Raw genomic sequence first — 20,411 nt, forward strand, 5'->3', positions numbered from 1 at the left:
ACTCTTTGCCTGCTTACTTGAGGACAATGGTGGAAAGTGCAGTGGAAGAAAAGCAGAAGGTTTTGGGAGGCTTGGGGCAGGGGCAGGTGGGAAGTGGGTGGTGGGGAAAAGCTTTGCTAAGGAAGAGAGATTTTATCTGAGGCTTGAATGATGAGTGAGCTCTGTCTAGGAGAAGTGAATATAGGGAGAGAATTCAGCTGGAGAGAGGACAACATACAAGTTCCTGAAGGAAGAGAGTAGCTTGGGGTTTTCGAGAGGTGGAGAGAGACTAGAGTGGCTGGGGCATAATAAGTGATTTGAAGTGAGTCTAGATAAGTACTGTTGTCTATCTGATGCTGCATCCTTTGATTAATACCACAAGAGAATCTAATAATGCCCACCAGTGTTGAAACACCCACGTCATACTGGTAGTTAGGCCTAGGAAAAGAACAATTTTAATTCTTAGGGAAGGAAATACAAATAAACAAAAATGTTTGAGAAGGCAAATGGAAGAGAGACTGAAATAGGAAGGACTGTAAACTCAAGGCAAATTTAAAAGGCAGTTTTCCTTTTTTTTAATTCCCAGTGTTTATTTAGAGGATAATATGAGCATATTCCTAAGTTTAATGCTCCTTCCTTGTAGAAACATTTTTAAACACATTTTTGAAATTCCAAGAACAGAAGAAGCTAATGCTCACATTTTTATTCTGAATGAATTGCCAGCATTTTATTCAGTAGTTTCACAAAAGAGCTGAAATCTCACTGAGGTTTCTGAATTAAATTAGCTTTCAGAGCCATTTAAAGTTCTTCCATTCTATTAATTCAGCAGACAATCAAGTTGTTCACTTGTTGACTTTTATCCACATCCACTCAATCAAATCAACTATCAAAGAAAGATACCTATTAGTTGTTAATTTCATATGTTAGATAGGAATCCTAGAACTCCTGTTTATATCTGTTTGATAACCTTCTAATCTTTGCCACAGTCTTACTAACAGCAGCATTAACTAGTCTGCCATCTATGTTGATTAACAACACTGGGACTCAGAAAGATGCACAGCACCTGATAAGCCGAACAGTCCAAACTTCTAACAATGCCGGTAGCCCTATGGAAAATGGGCTTCTATCACCATTTTTACAAACCCTTAAAGTCTTTACATCACAGTTTTGTGAATTATTATTTTAATCTAATGTGAAGAGCTTGTTTGAGTGTAGAAGCTTTTATTAATAATTGGTAAGACAATGTTTTACAACATTTTAACCCTTTATTTTGTGTCCTCTGTGTTCGTAGGTTTAGAAATGTTTTTGCCTTATATTGAATTATAAGTATTCTTTGGATTAGATCAGTTCAACAAATGTTTATTTCTAAATGTGTGACTAGCACTTTCTAGGTACATAAAAGATATAGAAAATACAGATCCATATACCATAAAGTTCCATATATTTGAAATTACAGAAGATTTGTCTTATAAGTGGAATTATATTGAATTTAATAGATAGAACAAATAATTATAATCTTTGCTCCATATAGTAACTTCCAGGTCATTTTTCAAGCACTTCTTTCAAAGTCTATTTATATTATCCAGTTTCTTTGCTGAAATCTTAGCAACTGGCCCACAGCCTTTGCCTCCATATTATTTCTGGGAAGTCCTTGGTAACTTCCATATCCCCTTTGTCAATGCTTTCACCACCACGACCTCATGGTTTACGTTTTTAAAACTTCCACTGACCCCATTCTTTATTTCAGTTCATACATTCTTAGGCATGGCTACACCATGGAGCTTGGTTAAGACCATGCTGTGTCCAAGGCTGGAATCTGAAAAGTTCTTTATGACCTTTTCTTCTTTGAATTTTTATTGGTCCATCTGTTCCTTCAGGTGGCTTGTGGGAAGAAAATATTGACAAGAAGTTGGAGCAAAAGAATATGGGATGAGTTATCTTTGATGTGAGACATCCCTAGACACATCTTGAATAAAGTACATAAAGTTGAGATAGAAGGGTTGAATTCTTATCTTACAGGGCTTCACACAGCACATTTTAGATATTAATGTGATAAAATATGATTTAGATTAAATGTGAATTTATCTATATCCTTAGGTTGGTGGACCACAAAGACATCCACATTTCTTGTTCAACTCCCATAAGTATGCAAATGACTCCTTAATCTATTTCTGAGGCCAGTGTCACTCTCCTGAGCTCCAAACCTGGGTATCTTCAAATGTCTCTTCTAGAAAATCTTCAAACTCAACATGTCTCAGTTTGTATTCATCATCAGTCCTCTTACACTAGCATCATCTGTGAATTTTGTTGTTCATTAATGATACCACCATTCTTTAAGCCATCCACATCCTCTTATTTTCCTCCCGCACTTCCACTCCATTGCCAATTCCTGACAATTCTTTCCCCCACAACTTCTCTTAAGTCTATGTCTTTTTTTTTTTTTTTCCCCTGTTCCCAAATCCACTTCTGCAATTCAATTCTGCATTAGATCTCATTCTGAGTACTGCAATCCACATACCTCTATCTGGTTTCCCCAGACTCTCATTTCTTTAATACATCTCACCCAGAAATGAAGATTTCTTTCATTAACCTACTTTGGTACAGTCATTCCTGCTCAAAATTATTCAGTAGTTCATCTTCTTGATGACGTTCAGACCTTTTAATCTTGTTTTCTGGTCCTTTACAACCTGACCAAACTTTCAAGGTTATTTCCTTCTCATATATCTTTTTAATATTGGTATATGTACATATTTGGGGAGTGCATGTGATATTTTGATGCATTCATATAATGTGTAAAGATCAAATCAGGGTACCCTCTCATATGTCTTTATCCATATATCTCTCCACCCATTGTCTTGGGTTTTACATTTTATACCTTAGCTCATGAGGTTCCTTCTGCCTCTAATTCCATTCTACATAACTGTTGCTTACCAAAATGATTTTCCAAACTATTCAAATCATTGTTTCCTACCTTTATTCCATCCTTCCAGCCTTCCTTCCTATAAATAAATGCATTCATAGGTACCTGTTATGTGCCAAAAGGGTACACAGGGCCACCAAGGACCTCACAGTCTAGGGTAGATGACCAGTACATTACTAGGTGTAATCAAATATGTAAGCAAAGAGGAGGAGACTATAATCTATCTTTGAGAAATGAGAAGTGAATCACAGGATAATTTTTGGAGAAAGTTGCAGCTCTGCTGAATCTTAACGTATAATGAAGAATTATCTAGATGAAAAAGGTAGCAGAGAAGGAAGGCTTTTCCAAATATCAGAGCTAGTGTGAGCATAGGCTAGCTGAAAAAAGGAGGTGTTTGGTGAAACCACCAGGAGGCAGGTGCTGTTTCAGCTCAAGGGATGGAGGAAAGGAGAAGCAGCAGATGAAGTCAGAAAGGTGGGCAGGGTTTGGGGAAGAACTGCTGAACTACGTTAAAAACTTTGGAATTTGTCCTATAGATGATGAGAACCATGAATGGATTTCAGTACTGACATGGCTAGATTTGCATTTTAGATACACCAAGCAGGAAGTTATGTTGAGAAGGTATTTGAGGAAGAAAAACCCACAGCCAATAGCAGAAGATGGAAAATGTTAACATAATCTAGGAGTGAGAGAGAATCAAAAGGAGGGAAACAAAAAAATATTCAGCAGCTAATATTGATAGCACTCTCTTAATTGATATTGGAGATTAGGAAGAGAGGAAGAGATCAGTGATCACTCACAGATTTCTAGTTTGCTTAATTGGCTGGATAGTGGTGCTACAAATTTAAGATTAAAAAAATAACACAAGAGGAACAAGCTTAGTGGGGGAAATGAGAAGGAAAGGTTAGAGATAAATGTGAAAGGCCTTATTATCTTATCAGGTGAAGATGAATGAAGTTAGATAATGTACAAGAGGCATGGCATGCTACCTGAAGCTTAGAAAGCAGGTCTCCACTGAGCTTTAGAGTTGGAATTAATCAGCACCCAGGTGGTATTTTATACCTGAATTGAGTCTGTAGCAATGCAGTGTATCCTGAAAGGAAAACTTAAGGGATAGCTAGAGGAAGAAGAGCTGAGGAAGTAGATGGGGAAGAAATCATTGAAGAGGAAGAAACATCAAAAGAATACATTTTTCTTGATTTCAGTATCCCTCTTTTCTTTGAGTTCCCAAAGCATTTGATACTTTTGGTAGAGGGGGCAAGAGGGACATTTCTTCTATTTCTCTTATTGTTTACAATATCCCAATCTGGTCAGAGTAGAGGAAATTTATTGGGCTGTGTTTACTAATGGATGCATTTACCATTGCAAACTGATGTTCTCTTGTGCCCTGATCTCTTTCTTCTCCTTCCTATTGCCTTTAAGAGATACAAAGTGGTAAGCTGTGGCAGGCTCTCTGGAAAGCCTATCTTGCCTCTCTTTTATTACACACTCCGAAATTCTTATCACTTAATGTGAGTAGTTGGAGAATTAAGACTAGGGCATGGTAGCCCAGTGTGAGTTTTGAGCATCAGACACACTCACTAAACCAATTTTACAGGAGAATCCTGCATTGGACTATTGGATCCTGGTCCAGCTAATTCTAAAGTAATAATGTGTCCATTCATCTTTGTCTCTTGTTGTGTTGCTTTCTCAGTACTTCAGAGGAAGGAGAAATTGTGGAGCAAAGGTAGAATTCAGATGTTCATATGTTTCCCTCTCCATCTCAACATTCCTTTCTGGCACTTACTATTTCACACTATATATTTTTATATGTAAATATATTATATATTTTATTTATGACTATATCTCCTATTCCTTCTGTTATATCGTAGGGCCTTTGATATTTCATTCCTATAATAACAAAAGAATTTTCTTAAATTTTCAATGAAATGCCAGATTCTTGGATAGTTTGAAAGATTATGCCAACCTGCAGTATTCTAAGTTGAAGGTGACAAAACATGAGGTATTAGAAGCATGAATTGATAGCATTTTGTGTAATGACTACAAATGTAATTTGAAGTCAGGATCATAGACAAAACCAAGACTTATGAAAATATTATGTTACATGCACTTTTTCCCACCAATCAGTGCCTCATTCAGTGCTTCGTAAACACACTATTATGATATCTTTCCCTTTCTAGCAATGTATGTGGGATTTCCTATAGTCATTTCAGTAGATGCTATAGATATCATGGTATTTGGGGATCCGTATTTCAGTGTAAAGAAGGCAAGGTGTCATGCTTTGACATTGATTTGGTGGGTAATGGTGAGAAAGCGCAAGTGTCTATGGGAATACACAACATACTCTATACTTTTGAAGTGTGTACTGAAGACTTGCAGTGAGGAAATGCCCTTGTACTTCTCCTTTCAGATGTTGTTTTTTATATCTAAGCTTCTCATTGGTTTACTCTAAGCATCCTACTTTCTTGGCTGCAGAGTGCATGAATGGTATCTTGGTGCCTTTTATTATTTTCTTAATAATAATTGCCTTCTCAGTGGCAAGGGAGTCACCTCCCAATGGTAGGGGAGTTACTTAGATCTCTCTCTCTCTCTCTCTCTCTGTGTGTGTGTCTGTGTGTGTATTTTATGCAATCAACTTAGATTTTTGAACATGTGCTTTGAGCCAAGCCAAGTACAAATAATTTTAATTTCCTGAAAAAAGAATTTGAATTAAGGGTGCCAGAGGCTAGATATCACCATTAAACCTCATAATCCTAGCATGAACATGGCTTGACTGCCCAACACCCTGGGCTCAAACCAACTAGATTGGTCTCTGTTTATACATAGTAACTCTCCTTAATTCTAAATGGTGCATTTATATTTTTCAGTTGTAAGTTAATACATTTTTATAAGGGAATAATGTGTTATGGCGATATTAAAAATTTGGAGATTCTCAACGATATGTCACTTCATGAATGTGTTATTAATACCTTCTTTACTTTTAAATATAAGATGGGATTCCTATCTTCAAGGAGGAACCTACAACCAGATTGCAAAATCTAGTTGAAGAGAATGTGAAAAATTCAGCTACAGACGCTAAAAATGCAAAAATAGAGTATGTGAGATGTCAAAAGTCAGTGATCCAAACTTTAGAATGAAGTTTATATTTATCTTAAATATTTTCTTGACCTCTTATGCTTCTGTAAATGTCCCCAGTTCCTGTTAAGTGCCTGGGAAATGGAGCCATTGTGCGTGCTTGGTCCATTTTGTAAGGTGTGGATGATAACTTTTGAAAATTCAAGAGAGAAGGAGTGCTTTATCAATGAATTTGGATGAAATGCATTATATCATATTTGACCATCAAAGTTCTATTTTTCTGAAGTCACTCAGGTGTGGCCACAGAGCCAAGGCTTGAATATTGCTGTCTTGTTTTCTGCTCAAATTCTAGGCATCATGAAAGGCAAAAAATAACTATTATAGTTTTGATGTTTGTTGTGGTCTGAGCTCCTAATCTGAAAAATGAATCTAGAAATGACCCAGAAGTTTCTTCCTGTTTGATGACTGCCTTCTATCAAATCACATTTTTTACCCTAGATTTCTTGGCAAAGCATTTTTCTTGCTTAGTTGAAACCCAAAATTGTAGTGTCTCTGTATCCTCTGAAGTATTGTTTACTTTCCTTCTTTGCTCAGTACAAATGATAACTACAACCTTTAGCTTTGGGGAAGGTGGTTGGGCTGTCTTTCTTTTCTACCAGTCCCTTCTTGAAAACAATATTAAGTGAATCTTTCTTTTGTCCCTTTTCTTTAATTATTTAATTTGGCAAGTACTTTTTAATCTATTCTTCTATGTTCAGAGGATAAGAAAATTGTATGCAATTACAGAAACTTTGTTTTATACCTTTAGTAATTTTTCCATCCATTAATATAAGTTTACTAATTTCTAGTGAATCTTCAACTAGGTCACAAAAGCCTGAATATTTGATTTCTGTTAGAAAGGCTAGGATTGATAAGATATTTCACCATAATTCTATTAATATTAACTTCATATATATATCACCTCCCCTAGAACCTCTAACCGCTCTTTTTGTTTTAAAATTTATTTACTCTTTGTTTTATTTTGTAGTGCTCAAAAAACAAAATAAAACTTCCTGTCTTTGTGTATGGCATTTTGAAAAAGTACAGTTATGACAATCTTATTATAAGTCTCGTTTTAAAATATTCATCCCATCCAGTAATAATGAGGATGCCTTACTTACAATAATTGTGTTAAATGTTTAACATTACAAAGCAGCAAGAGAGCATTTCAAAGCTGACTCTCTTGATCTGACAGCCACAGAGGGATCTTCTTGAGCACAGCTCACAGTAAGGAGGGAATATTTTCATTACTAAGAGAAGATGTAAAAGAAAGAAAATTAACAATTGTTGATCATATAATATGTAATAGGTACTGTGTGAGATGTTTTTTTCATAGCAGTCTTTATAATAACTCTATGAAGTAGGAATTATTATACCTGTCTTATAAACATGGCTCAGAGGTAAAGGACCTTGCCCAAAGGAATATGACTAGAAGGTAGGCAACCCGAGGTTCCCTAACGTGAGGTTCCAATCCAAGTCTACTTGGTCACAGAGCCCATATTTTTTTTCAACGTATCTGTTGCCTTCTAGCATCATAGCAGCATGGAGAAAGAATGGAGCCTAAACCCATTTTACAACTGTGGATCCATGGGAAAGTTGGGCTTCTGGACTGCTGTCTCCCAATTTGTCAGAAGAGAATAAACAAGTTCCCAAGCTGGTTATGAGAATTAAATGAGGTGGTGTATGTATAAATTCTTTGTAGAAAGTAATTGTGACCAACATGTTTTCATTTGTATGGTAGGTTTTCTAAATACTTTAAATATATTTATTGATTTATTCATTATTTTAAAGACCCTATGTCGTTTTTATCCCCAGTTTACATAAGAAACTGAGGCACAGAGAAGGCTAAGTGACTTGTCTAAGATCACACAGGTAAGTTGCAGAACCAGAAATGTTTGAACCTGGGAAATTGAGATTCAGACTGCATGCTTTTAACCATTAGTATACAATATGCTATAAAATATAAATGTTGGAGAATTTCAGATTTCAGAATAAATATCAAAATGATACAAGAAATTAGGTGAGTTCAGAGTCAGCTAATAACTTTGGAGAAGTAGAGCTGCAACTGTTGAACATGTTAGCATATACATGGGCAATAGGAGGTATTTGAAGGAAAGTTGATCTGGCTACTATATGAGGATGGAGCAAGGCAGTCCTTTTGCTTCCACTTTGACCCCTTAACAAAGCTAGACTATCTATAGTGATCCACTTTCCTCAGGGACACTCTAGTGCCATGGTAACATGCCTAGCGAAGAACTTGAAAGATCCTAGCAGGGAAACAGTCTCTTAGATATATAAGCCTAATATATATGCTGATATGGTTTGGGTCTGTGGCTCCACCCAAATCTCATCTCAAATTGTAATCCGTACTTGTTGAGGAAGGGACCTGGTGAGAGGTGATTGGATTATGTGGGCGAATTTCCACCTCGCTGTTGTGATAGTGAGTTCTCATGACATCTGGTTGGTTGACAGGTGTCTGGCATTTTCCCCTTCTCTCTTTTTCTCTCTTCTGCCACCATGTAAGATGTGCTTGCTTCCCCTTTGCCTTCCACCATGATTATAAGTTTCCTGAGGCCTCCCCAACCATGCGGAACTGTGAGTCAATTAAACATCTTTTATTTAAAAATTACCCGGTCTCGGACAGTTCTTTATAGCAGTGTGAGAATGGAGTAATACAAAAAATTGGTACCGGCAGAGTAGGGTACTACTATAAAGATAACCTGAAAATGTGGAAGGGACTTTGGAACTGGATAATGGGCAGAGGTTTGAATAATTTGGAGGGCTGAGAAGAAGACAGGAACATGTGAGAAAGTTTGGAACTTCCTAGAGACTTGCTGAATGGGTTTGACCAAAATGCTGATAGTGATATGGACAGTGAAGTCCAGACTGAGATGGTCTCAGATGATCATAAGGAACTTAGGAGCAAAGGTTATTCCTGCTCTGCTTTAGCAAAGAGACTGGTGGCATTTGGCCACTGCCCTAGAGATCTGTAGAACTTTGAACTTGAGAGAGATGATTTAGGGTATCTGGCAGAAGAAATTTCTAAGCAGCAAAGCATTCAAGACTTGACCTGGCTGTTTCTGAAAGCATCCAGCCATATGTACTCACAAAGACATAATCTGAAATGAGAACTTTTATTTAAAAGGAAAGCAGAGCATAAAAATTTGAAAAATTTTCACAAGGGGCCAATGTATAGCCCAGGCTGTTTCTTCAGAGGATGCAAGCCCCAAGCCGTGGCAGCTTCCATGTGACGTTGGGCCTGAGTGTGCACAGAAGATAAGAATTGAGGTTTGGGAACCTCTGTCTAGGTTTCAGAGGATGTATGGAAATGCCTGGATTTCCAGGTAGAAGTCTGCTGCAGGGACAGAGCCCTCATGAAGAACCTCTGCTAGGGCAATTCAGAAGGGAAATGTGGGGCCAGAGCCTCCACACAGAGTCCCCACTGGGTCACTGCCTAGTGGAGCTGTGAGAAAAGGGCCAGCATCCTCCAGACTCTAGAATGATAGATCCACTGATAGCTTGTACCTGCACCTGCAAAAACCACAGGCACTCAATGCCAGCTCATGAAAGCAGCCACAGGGGCTGTACCCTGCAGAGCCACAGGGGCAGAGCTGCCAAAGGCCTTGGGAGCCCACTCCTTGCATCAGCGTGCCCTGGATGAGACATGAGGTCAAAGGAGAGTATTTTGGAGCTTTATGATTGAATGATTGCCCCACTGGATTTCGAACTTGCATGGGGCTTGTAGCCTCTTTGACCAATTTCTCCCATTTGGAATTGGAGCATTTATCCGATGCCTGTACTCACTTTATATCTTGGAAGTAATTGACTTGCCTTTGATTTTACAGACTCTTAGGCAGAAGGGACTTCTTTCAGATGAGACTTTGGGCTTGGACTTTTGGGTTAGTGCTAGGATCAGTTAAGAATTTGGAGGACTGTTGGGAAGGCATGACTGGTTTTGAAATGTAAAATATATGTGAGATTTGGGAGGGGCCAGGAGTGGAATGATATGGTTTGGCTCTGTGTCCCCACCCAAATCTCATCTCGAATTGTAATGCCCATAACCCCCACTTGTCGAGGGAGGGAACTGGTGAGAGGTAATTGAATCATAAGGGTGGTTTCCCACATGCTGTTCTCATGACAGTGAGTGAATTCTCATGAGATCTGATGATTTTATAAGTCCTTGAGAGTTCCTCCTTCCACATGCTCTCTCTTTCTCACCTGCCGCCATGTAAGGCATGCCTGCTTCCCCTTTCACCATGATTTTAAGTTTCCCGAAGCCTTCCCAACTATGTGGAACTGTGAGTTAATTAAATCTCTCTTTAAAAAAAAAAATTACCCAGTCTCGGGCAATTTTTTCTATTTATAGCAGTGTGAGAATGGACTAATACAGTATTCAATAAATTAGTCGTTAAACAACAGAGTATCAACAGGATACCTGAAGCAAAAACTGACAGAAATGAAGGGAGAAATAGACAGTTCAACAGTAGTAGTTGGAGACTTTACTATCCCACCTTTAATAATGGATAGAACAACTAAGCAGATCAGTAAGGAAACAGAAGATGTGAAGAACACTATAAACCAACTAGACCTGACTGATAATCTGTGGAATTCTCCATTCAGCAACACAAGATACTCCTAAATAACCAATGGGTTAAAGGAATCAAAATGGAAATTAGAAAATACTTTGAGATGAATGAAAATGAAGATGTACCAAAACGTATGCTACAACAGTGCTTTAGGAAAAATTTATACCTATAAATGCCTATATTAAAAAAGAATAGGCTGGGTACAGTTTCTCACACCTGTAATACAAGCACTTTGGGAGACCTAGGTGGGTGGATCACTGGAGCCCAGGAGTTTGAGACCAGCTTGGACAACATGATGAAACCCCATCTCTACAAAGAATACAAAAATTACCGAAGCGTGGTGGTGTGTGCCTGTGGACCCAGCTACTTGGAAGACTGACATGGGAGAATAGCTTGAGCCTAGGAGGTCAAGGCTGTAGTGAGCTGAGATTGCACCACTACTCTACAGCCTGCGTGACAGAGTGAGACCCTGTCACAAAAGATAAAAAATAAATATCTCACATAGTTAACTTTCCCTTTACCTTAAGATACTAAGGGGAAAAGAGCAAACTAAACCTAAAGCAAGTAGAAGAAAGGAAATACTAAAGATTAGATTGAAAATTAGTAGTGATGTCCCAGAATAGTGTTAATAAGTGTTCTAAGATCATATGCAGGCCTGGAAGAAAGCAGTGCCTAGAGAATACTAATGCTTGTTGGAGTTATGAGTTCAAGATTGGTAATAGAAGCATACAAGTCACAAATGTGTACCCCAGATTCTGGGCCTTGTTAGCATAAATCTTCGAGAAGCATTTCCTCTTTTTATGCTTATATTATGAGCATATGTATTAGACTGTTTTCACATTGCTGTAAATAACTACCTGAGACTGGGTAATTTATAAAGGAAAGAAGTTTAATTGACTCACAGTTCCACATAGCTGGGAGACCTCAGGAAACTTACAATCATAGAGAAAAGGGAAGCAGGCTTGCCTTAAATGGTGGCAGGAGAAAGAAAGAGAGTGAGCACATGCAAGGAAGCATGTGAAGGAGGAACTGTCAAACACATAAAACCATCAGATCTCATGAGAACTCACTATTATGAGAACAGCATGGGAGAAAGTGCTCCCATGATCCAGTCGCCCCCCACCAGGTCCCTCCCTTGACAAGTGGGGATTATGGGGATTACAATTTGAGATGAGATTTGGGTGGGGGGACACAGCCAAACCGTATCAAGCACTTACTATATTCCAGGTCTTGTACAAGACAGAATATACACAGGGGAAATCAAAACGGATAGAACCTTACCCTTAAAGCTTATAGTGAGATACAAAGACACTATCAAGTAAACTTACAAATGAAATATAATTTAGAAATTATAATAAAGCTAGTTTTTTTTCTACTAGTTTCTAAGTCATTCATAGTACTTACCATAACATGAAATTATTTTGTTAATTTATTTATGTTTCTATCTTTTCTGATAGCCTGCATGCCATGTATTTATCTATGTATCTATGTCTCTATGTATCTGTTATCTATTTATGTATTTACCAGAAACTCTTGTTTTCAATCCCTGGCACAGTGTTTGGCACTGTGCTCAATAAACATTTATTGAAAGAGAGAGGAATGAAAGAAAGAAAAGAGCAGGACATTAATAGGAGTGAAAATAAAAGACTTAATTTAGTTTTCCAGGATCAGGGAAGACCTCCTTCATGAGTTATTTAAAGATTTGTCCTAAAGGATAAGTAGAAGTCAGGAGAAGGAGGGTTAGACAAAGATACAGGGAGTGGGAATTCAGTTAAGGGACTAAATACTTGAAGGCTATGAGGCAGAAAAGAACTTGTCACATTGAAAAGTCATTTGCGAAAAAGGGAGAGTCCTATAGATGGAGTTGTTAAGGACAAGTCATGAAAGGCTTATAAACTAGAATCAGTGAGTGGATCAGGGTGAAATCCATGTTGTTGGAAAGAAGAGATCCCAAAGTTCAATGACTCAAACAAGATGGCAGTACATTTCTTTCTCACAAAAGATCTGGGAAAGCTAAGGGATCTCTGCTTGGCAGATTTGTCCAGAGATCTAGGCTAGCAGAAGTGTTCTGCCATCCTCAATACTCCTCTTCCAAGATTGCTCCTGTTGTTGCTATATTTAGTTGGTGGAAAGGTGAGAGAGCATAAGGGTGTGGGGCCTCGCATGTGCAAAGGCTGGCGTTTGGAAATGACACACATCATTCCCATTCCTTTTGGAATCATTTTTGGAACCTAATTATATGGTCACTTCTAGATCCTAGAAGAACGGCAAGTTTCAGTTGTCCAGACACCTGTTGTCCAGATGTAACTGTATCACCAGAGAAGAAGGAGAGTATAGATTTAGAGTTGATTCTAAGGGCAGAGAATAATTATTGCAGGTTTTAAGCCAAAGATATATGATCAGATTAACATTTAAAAATGGCTTTTGTGAAAAAATTTATTCTAAAGGCTCAAGAATGGAGGTGAAGAGATTTGAGTGAAAATCAGTGCAACAGTTCAGACATAAATTGGTGGTAGTTTGAACTCCAGTTCAACAGTGTAGTAGAAATGCAGAGAAGCAGTTATTTGAGGTATAATCTGGAATTGTAATTGCCTGGGAAAGTATTGAAGATGTGGATGGGGGTTATGTGAAGGAGGCATATATGTAAAAAATGACTTCTATAGTTCTGATTTGAATAGATGGTGGTGCCATTAACTAAGATGGGAAGGCTGGGGGGAGAAGTAAGTCTAGTGAGAAGATCAATAATTCCATTTTGTATATCTCGTGTTTGAAATGTTTGTTTCCGTATGACTGCAACTGGCTATGGAAAGGTGAAAGGTGGTTAGTAGGATGACCTTCCCAGTTAGACCTGGGCTAGGTAGACCCAATTGGGCTAATTCCCCAAATATGGTCCAATGGATTGTAAATGGAGCCTTATGCTTTGCAGGGCACCTGGAGGCATCATTTGCTTCCGACTAATGAAATACATGAACTTTCTCAAACATGTACTGCTTCGTGTCTCAAGTGTTGGTCCTCTGAATTATCTTTTCTTCTGCTTCATCATTTAATTTCCTCCTCCTGGTTTTCCCAGTCTCCAAGTTCTCTGTCTGACCATCTAGTCTGTTCTTGAGGCCTTCCTTTGGCCCCATGGTATTCTATGCATGCTTCCAACACAGAGTTGATCACAATAAACCATAACTGAACATGAAGTTTTCTCTCTGCCCAACAGATTCAGCTTCCTGAAACTGGTACCTGGCCCTGTTGGTCCGTGTATCCCAAGGGCCTAGCATAGTACTTGGGACAGAACAGATGCTCAATAAATATTTAAGTGGATAAATCATTCTTGAGAAACCCACTCTTTGTTACTAGGAAAGCCTTCTTTATTTAAAATAGTAATTGTATATTTGGAATAGAACTAATTAAAACTTTTAAAAATATAAATCTATGTGCATAAACATATTCAGGGAAAGAATATATTGTAACATGATTAAGCTTTCCGATGACAGTGTTGATTTTTGGGAAAATGTGTTTCTACAATGCAGATTCCACCTTACATTAAAGTGCACAGAGTTGCTTGTGGCTATAGAGATACCCTCTGTCTATGCAAATACTGACATATATGACTAATGTAGATGCCCTCTCTTTTGAGTAAGGAAAAAAAATATTTTCACCCAAATGCTTTTCAATGCAAATATAAGCATAAATAAAGATTTATGTAGAAATTGCAAATGGGTGAAAACAGAATGAATGTGTAAAAGAGGTCAGATGAAAACAAAACAAAAAACCCATGCTGAAAGTTTGTCTCTATGAAATTCGTAGTATTTCCACTGGGTTTTATTTGTTTGTTTTGTGTTGTTTTGTAATATTTATTTTTACTATGCTCCAGGCACTGAAGCATCTCACATGCTTTGTTTCATTCAATCCACTTAACAGCTCCAGGAGGTATATACAATAACTAATGAATTTTAGTTTATACTCTTTCTTATTAGATTTCATGGACTCTAATCAGAATTTTGGGGTAGATTCTTAGATATATTTGCTAACATACTAAACCATAGTAAGCCTGGCTGCCCAATTATAAATGTGAGTGTTATCTCACTTTTATTTATTTTATTTTATTTTTGAGACAGAGTCTCGCTCTGTCACCCAGGCTGGAGTACAGTGGCGCGATCTCAGCTTACTGCAAGGTCCGCCTCCCGGGTACACGCCATTCTCCTGCCTCAGCCTCCAGAGTAGCTGGGACCACGGGCGCATGCCACCACGCCCGGCTAATTTCTTGTATTTTTAGTAGAGGCAGGGTTTCACCGTGTTAGCCAGGATGGTCTCGATCTCCTGACCTCGTGATCCACCCGCCTAGGCCTCGCAAAGTGCTGGGATTACAGATGTGAGCCACCACGCCCGGCCTCACTTTTATTTTTCTTAAAAACAAATGAACATTTGTGCATTTACTATGTTGGACTGGTAGAGTCTTCTATTAAGGTTAAATGCTTCTCATGGAAAGGCTTGCCTTGGACTCTTAGTAATTTGAATCTAGCCACTCTTTTTACATCCTCTTGTGTTTGTGGTAAGCTGAGGAGTTGCAAAGAACCCCAAGAGTGAGTAACTGTCACTGGTCTAGCCTTAAACCACTTTAAAAAAATGCCGCGTGCCATGAACCACAAGTAAGGCAACCGATTTAAGCCTCGTTTTAACTTCAGAGACCCACGAAACTATTGCAATGTGTTGTGAATACTAGGTTTATGACTCCTTGGCTCTGGCTTATGAAGGCCCAGAGGAAGATGATTGTATCATTACTGCAGTAAATGATGCTCCCAGGGGCCCCTTCTTTACTTCCCAGGTCTCCAAATGGTGAGAAGCTGCTGAAACTCTCTTGCATCCTTCTCCTGAAGCTTTCTCTAGATTTTATCAAGAGTTGTTCTTGCCCCATTCTTGAAAACCTCTCTTTCACTAAACCTTGAAGAAAATTTCCATAAATATTACTGTATTGGAATATTCTCACTGGCTTTTAGCTCCTGAGGTTACTCAATTTTTTTAGAAGATCATTAGATTTATAAGAATAAAAATAGTCTTTAATTTGTGCAGTCAGTGTTTTCTCCAGTATGAATGTACTTAATTATCAGATTACGGGGTGTAGGTTGTTTAGGTTCAAATTTATGTACATGTGCTTTACATGGTAAGGATGGATTTACACAGGGGACATTCTCTTTTTCCTCAGTGTAACTATTTATGTATTGCTTAATTTAAAGATTACCCTTGGAGATAGTCTCACAGATTGGGATACTGTATTTTACTCAGTTCACATTTAGTTTCAGGATGCTTGCATTCTATGAAATGTATTTCAAGACTCCCTAAAAAGACAAAATAGACACTCTTTAAGCAGTTTACAAGATACAGATCTTTATCTCCTACAAAGGAAAGGAAACAAGGAAGCTGTAAATAATAAGTTCTGAATAGAAATGACATAAACTGCCTAATCAATGTCTTCCAGAACTGGCAAGTGACACCTCTTTGTTTTTTGCAAATAAAAACCTTCTTCCCGTCACAATATAAACCATTATCTCTGCAGGCAAGGTATATTTAGAAATGTACAAAATGTACATTTCCTGCCAGCCTCTAGATCAGTAGGTGGAGATCTAAAGTCATGCAAATATTACAGTAAATGCAGGCAACCAATTTCTAATTATTCCATATCAGCAGATTTGTGAGGAATATAATTTATTAAAAAAGAACAGTTTATGATCAGCAGACCTTGGTTATGACTGTTTAGGAATTCAGTGCATTTTGATCTAATCACAAAATCAAAATATTCATGAAACACAATGATATCTCCCCAAAGCAGCCGGGCAGCCATTAATTTTGAAATTCGGGTAATTTATTAACACTTATCTGAAGCTGTAAAAGCTTACCTCTGTGTTTGTAATACGGAGAAAAGTGAAAGCAGTTTTAAAACTGATTCCTAATGATTTATAATGGTTTGCTGTAATTTGAGCCAGAAATTCAATTAAAATGTATGTCTAGTTTTGTTTCAAGATCTTTAGTTAAAAATTCTATTAAAATTCTATTTCCTTCTTGCATTAAATGTATCTGTTATCTGCATATACAAGAAATATAAGAAAATTCTATCATTTATTCCCCAGTCCCCATAAATGCTTTAAAAAGCATTCATTTTTATTTCATAATTCTGCTAAGGTAGCATTTGGAATTTATATACAGGAGAAGAAGAATTACTGTATGTGCCATTTTCTTGGTAAGGAAAGAAATCTAACACTGTATACTTTAGGGACAAGTAAAGTAAGATTTGCTACTTTATTAGAAGAAAACAAATAAAGCAGACATTTTTGATTCCAAATTATTAACCTAATGGGATGTCTCTGAGGTTTAAAAAAAACGTAGAAGGAAGCAAGAGCCAGGGAGAGGTGTGGGAAGACAGATGTTCTACTTTCCTGAAACAAATACAAATGAATTAAACTTTGAAGGGATTGTTTGCAGGCGTGAGATTCTTTAGATTTTTTTTTTCAACAAAAACCAAAAACACAATGAGCTCGGTGGCCAGTTGAAGGAGAACTTGATTGGTTCTTGCTTTTTATTTTCCATTATTTTCTTGAACTACATTAAATCTTGGAATAATTACCAAATGCAAACATTAAAAGAGCTGGTTTGGCCGGGCTGTGGCTCAAGCCAATCCCAGCATCTTTAGAGGCCGGGACGCAAGACTGCCAAGGTCAGGAGATCGAGACCATCCTGCATAACATGGTGGAAACCCCGTCTCTACTAAAAAATACAAAACTAGTCGGGAAGGAGGGCGTGGTGCCTGTAGTCCCAGCTACTCGAGGCTGAGGCAGGAGAGATGTGAACTCCAGGAGGCGGAGCTTGCAGTGAGCTGAGATCAGGCCACTGCACTCCGTGGCCTGGGCCATACAGAGCGAGACTGCCCCCAAAAAAAAAAAAAAAAAAAAAAAAAAAAGCTGGTTTGTGTCTTAATTTTTTTCTGGTAACAAGAGTCTATGAGCAGAAATAGTAAATGAAGCTAATAATTCATTGAACATTTGCTATGTATAGATACTTCACATGTGTTTTTAAACATTTCAATCTCCTCAGTATGTATATTAGACAAATGTTATTTATATTTTACTGAAGTGGTAGCAGAGGCAGGACAAAGTTTCATAGGGCTGGTAAGTGGAAGGGTGAGGAAACCAGAAGGTTATGGCTATCTCGCACTCTGGACCTCATGGGGTGGACAGGTGGGTGGTGGTGATGGCACTTCAGAAAGCCCAGAGTCGGACTGAAGTGAGCAAACTCAAAGTTTATGGGCTATTTTGAGAAAGGGGAGGATTCAGTTAGCAATAGCTGTGGGCTCTGGGAAGAAACAGCATTTTCCTTGGTGTATCTCTTGTACCTTGGTAATCATAGGGTTAGGAACCTGCTTGTCCCCCTCTCATGATAAATTGGGAACCCGAGCAGGGTGCAAGTGTTGAAGAAAGGAGAGCTGAGTGTCCTGAAAAATACCAGAACACAAACTGGGTAAATGATGCGTCAAATGATTATAGAGAGAGAAAGAATGAGCAAGCAGGCTAAGTTATAAAGTCATGTGAGCCTGAGACAGAGGGAAGCCTCAGAATGAGATGTTAAAAAAACCAAAGAAGGGGAGGGCCTGCGAATTCCTGCTTGTAAGGTTTTGCTGGCTGGGCTGCAGTGGCTCAAGCCCGTAATCCCAGCACTTTGGGAGGCCGAGACAGGTGGATCACGCAGGTCAGAGATCGGTGACCATCCTGGCTACCATGGTGAAACCCCGTCTCTACTAAAAATACAAAAACTAGCTGGCTGAGGTGGTGGGCCTGTAGTCCCAGCTACTGGGAGGCTTGAGGCAGAGAATGGCTTTAAACCCGGGAGGCAGAGCTTGCAGTGAGCTGAGATCTGGCCACTGTGACCCAGCCTGGGCTTACAGAGCGAGAGTCCGTCTCAAAAAAAAAAAAAAAAAAGTTTTGGTTTTTTAAATTATTATTATATTTGAGTTTATTTAACCCAATATATCTGAATTATTATTATTGCAGCTCTTAAAAACATGCTCAATATAAAAATTTTGTATTTTACATTTTTGGGGGTAATATTGAAACCTAGTATGTTTTGATGCTGCTCTGAAGGTCCCTTGTGAGTATGAACCAGGATCATATAAAGCAGAAGACACCAGTAAATCATGTACTTTTATTTGGCTGCTCCCTTAGCCAGAACCACACTGAGATTTCCCCGTGTTTACCTGGTAAAAGGTACTAATGGCCAGCGAGTTTGTGTTTTGTACTTCCAGGTGGGCCAGAATCTGACATCATCAGGAGACCAGCTCTCCCCTGCACATACAAGGGTTCCTCATGTGGTATCATCAGAGTCTTGGCAGGGCTTTTTTGGAAACCGGCGTGGGTGCCAGAGCTGCTGTGAAAGTGGATATTGATAGAAGCAGATTCAGGAATGAGGTGGGGGTGGGTAGGGGGTGTAACTGCAATTGCTGATGGGTAGTTTATTGATGGAGGAATTTTTCTAGGCATTAATATGCTCCATGGGTCCATCTGCCAACAATGGCTAAGTGGACATGAATGTGAAAGGCCTTAAATGACCTCATCTAAAGCAGACCTGTGAACTAAGGTCTGTGGTCAGATGAAGTAGGTAGGTTAGAGGTAAGGAAGATGGGAGTTGAAAGATCGGGAGTCTAAATGTACCACAGCTACCAGGGTACTCTTACGGTAGAGGGAAGAGGAAGTCAGAGATGCAGCATAATGTGGTAGTATTTGTGGGTATTCTGAATGCAGTGTTCAGTGTTCTTGGGTTGGCTAGGCCAGTATTTGACACTTGAACCATTTCCTGTCATGGGTGGGCTCATCAACAGTCTCTGTGCATGTTGCTGAAAGGTTTGCGTCGGTCAGCTTGGCCAGCCAGAATGGCATTATGACATAACCAGAGCGTCTAGATTCTGGTCGTCCTAATATGTTTATATAGTCGACTACCTTTCTGGAATAAATCTTTCAGCATTCTCTACTTCCCAGGGCCAGGCCTGGGAAGCCCTGTACTTTTGAAAGTGTGAGTCCTGGTATTAGATCAATTATCCAGTTGTATTTCTGATGAGGGGAAAGTTCTTGGCTCATCATTACAAATACCCTCCCGTTATGAAACATACTTGTCCCATCCTGGGCATGAGAACAATTGACAGGGAAGTTCCGAGAGAATCATTTCTTATTATAGCATTCTGATGTCAAGTCCAGGTGAACCTCTATCCACGTTCAGAATGGAAAGTTAACTGAGTAGAAGCATAGCTACAGTGCCCTCTCCAGGTTCCCTGATGTGGCCTTGCCCAGAATGCAAATACACAGAAATAGAGTCCATGGAGATTAGGAAGAAAGATGACTGTGGAAGAATTAAAACAAAAGCAAGATTTAGGAACAAATATGGGCGACATAAAGGGCTTCTGAAGCCACCCTGATTTTCCATTTCTTTCTCTCCTTCATTGCCAGAGAATTTAACTAAAACTCTGACACCAAGAGCCTAGGGCTTTTCTGAGTATTTAGTTTTTGTGAGTTTTTTTTTTTTCTTTTTGGAATGAATTGTTTCTGTTAATTACATTTCTTCCTATTAACTTTATAATCAGGATAATTTTTTGGCAAAGCAGATGGCGTATAGAAGAAATATCTCTGTGAGAGGGTGTGGCTGACAAAAAGTTACATGGCAATGATAATATTTCCAAAGGTTACCTGGTCAAGAAAACCAAAAGACCTTGAAATAAAGTTACTGATGCTTAATGAATGTTAAATAATGCTGCATTGAAGAATGGGGATGGGAGAGGAAATCAT

The sequence above is a fragment of the Papio anubis genome, chromosome 8 (assembly GCF_008728515.1).
Source record: "Papio anubis isolate 15944 chromosome 8, Panubis1.0, whole genome shotgun sequence".
Taxonomy (NCBI): Eukaryota; Metazoa; Chordata; class Mammalia; order Primates; family Cercopithecidae; genus Papio; species Papio anubis.